This window comes from Octopus bimaculoides, chromosome 1, assembly GCF_001194135.2.
Source record: "Octopus bimaculoides isolate UCB-OBI-ISO-001 chromosome 1, ASM119413v2, whole genome shotgun sequence".
NCBI lineage: Eukaryota > Metazoa > Mollusca > Cephalopoda > Octopoda > Octopodidae > Octopus > Octopus bimaculoides.
This window is the reverse complement of record NC_068981.1, coordinates 197138342-197144924: the sequence shown is the minus strand read 5'-3', so window position 1 is coordinate 197144924 and position 6583 is coordinate 197138342. Positions and strand designations below refer to the sequence as shown.

At 37.3% G+C, this 6583-nt stretch overlaps 1 protein-coding gene across 1 annotated transcript in view; it reads right to left on the bottom strand.

Annotated features, from left to right (window-relative positions):
- Positions 1-3101, bottom strand: part of LOC106874311 (putative helicase mov-10-B.1) — a 46878-nt gene extending 43777 nt beyond the window's left edge. Inside the window, exon 1 of the mRNA XM_052973855.1 lies at positions 3085-3101. The gene's annotated coding sequence lies outside the window, so the exon portion shown is untranslated. The remainder of the gene's footprint in view (positions 1-3084) is intronic.
- Positions 3102-6583: the final 3482 nt, after the last annotated feature.

Sequence of the window (6583 nt, the reverse complement as noted above, 5' to 3'; positions counted from 1 at the left end):
CGTTAGGAAGGGCATCCAGCTGTAGAAACTCTGCCAAATTAGATTGGAGCCTGGTGTTGCCATCCGGTTTCACCAGTCCTCAGTCAAATCGTCCAACCCATGCTAGCATGGAAAGCGGACGTTAAACGATGATGATGATGATGATGATGATATATATATGGCAGGCTTCTTACAGTTTCCGTCTATCAAATCCACTCAAGGTTTGGTCAGCCTAAGGCTATAGAACAAAACATTTGACTGGTTCTTGTGCGGGTGGCACATGAGATGCACCATTTTGAGCGTGGCCGTTGCCAGTACCGCCTGACTGGCTCCTGTAGGATTTTCAAGCGAGATCAGTGCCGGTGCCCCTGGACTGGCTTGTGCGGGTGGCACATAAAAGACACCATTTCGAGCGTGGCCGTTTTCGTGCGGGTGACACGTAAAAGCACCCACTACACTCCCTGAGTGGTTGGCGTTAGGAAGGGCATCCAGCTGTAGAAACTCTGCCAAATCAGACTGGAGCCTGGTGATGCCATCCGGTTTCACCAGTCCTCAGTCAAATCGTCCAACCCATACTAGCATGGAAAGCGGACGTTAAACGATGATGATGATGATGATGATGATTTGGCCAAGGTGCCATGCAGTGAGATTAAACCTAGAACTCTGTGGTTGGGAAGCAAGCTTCTTACCACACAGCCACTCCTGCACCTATTATTTGAGATTTTAAATATAATGAAATGATAAGAAAAAGCATATGCAGTATAAACAGAGCAGGCTCCTGCTTGGCCGGTCCCTATCAACCCATCCCAGTATGGAAGCAGGATATTAAACGATGATGATGATGTTCATTAGAAGTATACATAATATACAACAGTAAGAGGAAAAAAAAAAAGAAAAAATGAGAGTGATGGGGTCCTCCTGATACAGGAGGACCTCGAGGGATAATCAAGGAACCTCACCATCCAAGATCTCCAAAAGACAAGTGCCCTCTCCAATTCCTTCTCTCAAACTCACAAATCTACACTTAAGAGTGGTACCATCCACTCTTACCATTTTTGCAACTTTCACCCCTCTTTTAATAAATTCACCGTCTCTGCCCTCACTTTCCTGTTCAAGTGAAACTTGAAAAAGTCAAAGAGAAATGTCTGTCCTAATTCCTTCCGGCCTCATCCACCAGGCAGCCTCTTTCGCCAGTCACCAGGCAAAGGAAAACTGCCTTGCCTGCCTGATTAAATGAGAACGGAGCGTATTCATCATTGGCATGGTATTCCGTTGGTTATGGCGATGAGGGTTCCAGTTGATCTGATCAATGGAACAGCCTGCTTGTAAAATTAACGTGCAAGTGGCTGAGCACTCCACAGACACACATGTACCCTTATCGTAATTCTTGGAGAGATTCAACATGACACAGAGTGTGACAAAGCTGACTCTTTCTTAGTCTATGAGGAAATCTTCCAGATTTCTTGTAGCAAAAGAAATTCCCATTCCAGCATTCCTTGCTATTTTTAGTGGCTGTTGTAATGTCTGCATTTCCTTCAAAATTTTTTTCATTTATCTTTCTTAAAAGTTTCACTCTTTCATTATTGGTTTTGTTGTCATCATCGTCACTAAATCTTTTGTGGTTCAGTTGCTGATTTATTGTTTTCCCCATGCTTAGAGACAAAACTTTATTCACCTCTCGGCTTTTGTTTGCGCTGCCACTCACATAATTTAGCATAGTCAAGGCCATGTCGGTATTCTCCTTTTTACATTTTGATGGATATTTGTCCTCATCTTGTTTGTTGTTAACACGTTTTGGCTGATGTACCTTCCAGCCTTCATCAGGTGCCCTGGGGGATTTCGAACCTGGGTTCTCGTTCCTCAGGTATTTTTCCGATATTATTATTATTCAGGAATCAAACTCGGAATCTTGGGGTTAGTAGCCCGTGCTCTTAACCACTATGCCATATGCCCATGGGCAATTATGGAGTGAATTTTAGGGCTTATAAATCTAATATTTTCCTGTCCTTCCTTAATACCATTTCCTATATTCTGTTCATATCTGCACTCGGTCTGCTTAGGAGGTTGTTGTGTCCTAGTATATGTGCTGCTTCTTTTAGTTTTCGTATTTTCCAGTGGTGTTCTCTGTCTATTATTTTAACTTCATTCCACAGGGGGAGGTGGTTTCCATTTTTCCATACATGATCAGCTATACCTGATTTATCAATATTTCCTTATAATAACAACATTGGAAAAATACCTTAGGACTGAGAACCCAGGTTGGAAATTCCCCCAAGATACCTGAAGAAGGCTGGAGAGTATATCAGCCGAAATGTTGTGTTAACAACAAGATGAGGACAAATATCCGAGAAATGTAAATAATGTACATAATTCCTCATCTCTTAAATATAGAACCATTCTTTTTTCTGACAAGAGAACACGTCCCATTATTGAACATTATGAGGACTTCCTTATTAGTCAAGTTTCAATATGCTGAGGGGTAGATGTCATGTTCGGAGTGTCAGTAAGAATACAAGTTCACATGTGGTCACTGGTGTTATGCATACAAACTTTGGGATAGTGTCGTCCACAGCTGTTCATTTTGCTGTGGAGGAAACGAGTGAGCTTTGTTTCTTCCTAGCTTTCTGAAAAATGGATAATTTTCTACAAATACTTTCCAAAATTCAATACGAGAAAAAAACAATTGGGGTGGTGGCTACTAACTACATCGACATACTGACACGTCACCAGACATTTAGAAAATGAAACGTGATATTTCGATAAGAGACCGTCGTGACGTGTGTCACTGTGAATGAATGAACGAGTGTCCACCATTTTTTTTTTCGTATTAAATTCCGATATGATCCGATCTACACAACTCTGAAAAAAAGCTGTACAAGATTTTATTTACAAATTACTCTTTTTTCTGAAAGATATGAAGAAACAAACTGACTCGTGTAAATTTTCCGAAACCACCTCCCACCTGGAAAAAATTGCACCACCTGGAAGTTATGAGGAAACAAACTCAACGGGGACAGGGGGCACATTTGTCTAATTTAATGGACTACCGTTTCCAATTGCCAACGCTATCATAAAATATATATTTAGGGCAGAAAGAATGCTTACACCTGGGTTCCTTCCTCTAGTTAGCAGTGATAAAAAAATTTTTTTTTTAAAAACATTTATTTTTAAAAACTAACTATTTACGTAAAAGAAAGATCATCCAGTTTTTTTTTTTTTTTTTTTTTTTTAAAGTTTAACGATGTTTAAACATAAACTGAGGAAACAAATTTGAAAACTAAAGTTAGGAAAGAACATGATTCAGCTGTTTTTTAAACATTTGTTTATTCGTTTCGGAAATCCAAAAGAGCCAAGTTAGTTTTTACATTCACCTTTGATTGTTTGGTTTCATTTTAAAGCCCACGCACGCGCGTGCAAGATGGTCAAAGGTGCTTTGACAGTAGTAGTAATACAGTCTGTTGAAATGTCTTAATTACAGTTTGATGCCCCATAATAAATAACTTTACTGGGATCAGTAATTTTTTTTTTCCAATAGATAAAATTTTGCAGAGATACACTTTCCAGGGTATAGATTCTGAAAGAAGTGAAGAAGCTAGAGAAATTGGTGATTCGGGACAAGGAAGAATGAACACAAACTCCTTCAAAAACTTGGGGCATCAAACAATAGTTATACCCAAGGAAAGCACGTGTTACCAAAGGAATAAATGGGACCTGCAATAAAGTAATTTTATTATTTTTAAATAGTCTTTAATGTTTTCAATGTTGTATATTTTCAACTTCTGTGTACTGCGCCTAAATTGTTTGAAACAAGCCCAAGACCGTAGCAAGTGGCGATGTTCCATCACCATCGGAACCAAAAATTTTGAAGCCATCAGAAGAGAACAAGAAGAGGGCGCACATGGCGGAGACATAACCAGCCTATCCACCAATGTTATCCAAGGGAAAAGCAAAAGACTGATACACCAAAGCATTCGATACAGAGAATGTACGCATGTGCCAAAAAGAGTTTGTGGGATGTTTGGCTGTTATTTCTAGCATGTGGGTAGCCTGCTTGAAGGCCATAAATGGGAGTGGGGTGGTATTTAATTTATTTTTGTTGAAAAATTGAAATTTTACAAACAGATTTTTTTCAGAATCATTATCTCCGAAGTCACTATCAGTCTTTTCGTAGTGAAAATTGAGTATATATGTGTTCTACTAAAGAGTATTGAGTAATTTCTCAGTTTAATGTTAAAATTGTTTATATACAAACAACTTGACAAAAATAAACATAAAGACATCCACATGTGCGTGTGTGTGTATATATAAATATTATTAACAATAAAATGACAACATGACCTCGATGTTATGTAAATAGAGGAATTTAAGCAAACCCAGACACCAGAATTTCGCCCTGCCGAAGTTTAATTGAAAATATGAGAAATACTTTCTTTCTTTCTTTCAGTTTTGTAATTACCGTGGTAGGAAAGTATGAAACACGACAGTAAGGTGGGAACTCATAACGTAAAGCGTAAAAAAGTAGTGTTAAGCACTTTGTTCGACGCGCTAACGATTCTGCCAGTACGCCACCATTAAAAGTTTTCAATAATGAAAGTAAAGTTTTGATGATGGTGAGCAGCACACCTCATGTATTAAAAACTACAAACTCTTTTGTTTCTGCTAAATCGAAGTTGCTATATCTAATTGTTACAGGTACTCCATAAGATTTTCATTTTCCAGCTAAACACTTTCATCTCAAAGGTGAAATACTTCCGTTGAACCGTGGAAACGAAGAGGTACCCAACAGATATTTTGCAGTCTTTTAAACTCTAAAATATTGAAGACATTTTGGAATGTTTTACTTTTGTAATCTACACAAACTTGTCAACGTGGAAGTTTCATAGTCAAGTTTTGGCCTTCATAAAACATTTTAGGCGATCTAAATATAACAAGTTTGATTATTTACTGACAATTTCAAAAGTTTTTCAGAAGGCCTTAAACAGAATTTCACATAGTAATGTCAAACGTATTGATCAAGTTAAATCTTTCTTTCCCGCTGCTACCTACTCTATATATAGATAGATAGATAGATAGAGAGAGAGAGAGAGAGAGAGAGAGAGAGAGAGAGAGAGAGAGAGAGAGAGAGAGAGAGAGAGAGAGAGAGAGAGAGAGAGAGAGAGAGAGAGAGAGATCTTGGGTTAATGTTTACTTTCACACTCAACCACCAAACAGAAAAAAAAGTGTAATTAGGTGTAAAAAAATGTGTATTAAATACGAGAAGAAAAACTTGCACCAACGAATCGATTATGAAGAGATTTGTGGGGAAAAGTTTTTCCTGGTCGGAGGAGGACTTTCGAAGAGAAATAAATTTATAAATTATTTTTTGCTTGTGTAATGAGAAGTTTGGAAAATAATTTTTAGATTCATTTATTTTTCGTTTGAGTAACAGAAAAAGGTTTTTAAAAAGATCCCATGTATCATGGTGAGAAAAACAAATTCATAAATAGTGTTGAATATAGTTTCACTTTGGAAAAGAAAAGTTGAGGGCGATTTAGCTGTTGCTTTTAGCACATCTCACGACCCTCAGATAACTTCCTTGTTTAATTACAAGTTCTCTCGGTCGCCAATAAGCAAGTTAACAAGCCGAACCGGACCTTGTTGAGTTCTCAACTTCCCTTTAAAACAAGTAGCAAAGTGCTACAACCTTGTTAACGCGGTAGCAAAGACAAAAAAAAGGTAGCTTTCACGAACGGTCTATATTATTGTAAGTCTTCATTAATTAGGGTCTGAAATCTAGTTCCTGGTTTATAATAAACTTCTCAACGAGCGGTAGTAAAGTCTCCTAACTTCCTATTAACAACTAAATTAATTAACTAATTTTTATATTGACCCTTTAAAAGCCATAATCATCGACAACTTACTTGTGATTCTCTTTTTAAACCATTAACAAAATAAAACAGCCCTGAGACAAGAAAAGAAAAATAGAAGCGCGAATGAAAGCAATGAGGACGAAGAAAATAAAGAAATGGAGAAATACTTGTGAAGATAATTATAAATAATATTAGTGTTGTTATTCGAGAATAATTCCAAATTATTATAATCCAGTTAATATGATGAAAAATATTGGGAAATCTGGAAGTTTATTTACTTACCTTTTCGACGTTCCTTGAGACTAATTAAACACGTGCACCTCCTATAAATGAAACTGTTTTTAGACAACCCAGAGCAAGTGTGTGTGTTTATATATGTGTATGTCATGCGCGAGTGGGCACAGAAAGTAAAGGGTGGTACATTTAATTCGAAGAATACTTCTCGGTCGATAATTCCAAGAAAAGATAAAGCAAACAATTCGTGGCGACTTTCTTTATCTACGTCCAACGCAATTATTTCGATTCATTTCCAGTATTATATTTAGCCCGTTCAGTATTCTGTGAATGCCACCATCGAGTACCGTTATTGGTCAATACAAAGATCTTAGTTTTATATTTTCAAAAACGTGCTGATGTCTAAACAAACGAAACGACAAACCATTCCTAATTTTCACACACGGAGTATGTTTTAATCTTTCGATTCCTCTTAGTAAATTAGCCAATTCTACCAAACTACAAAAAATATATTTGACCAC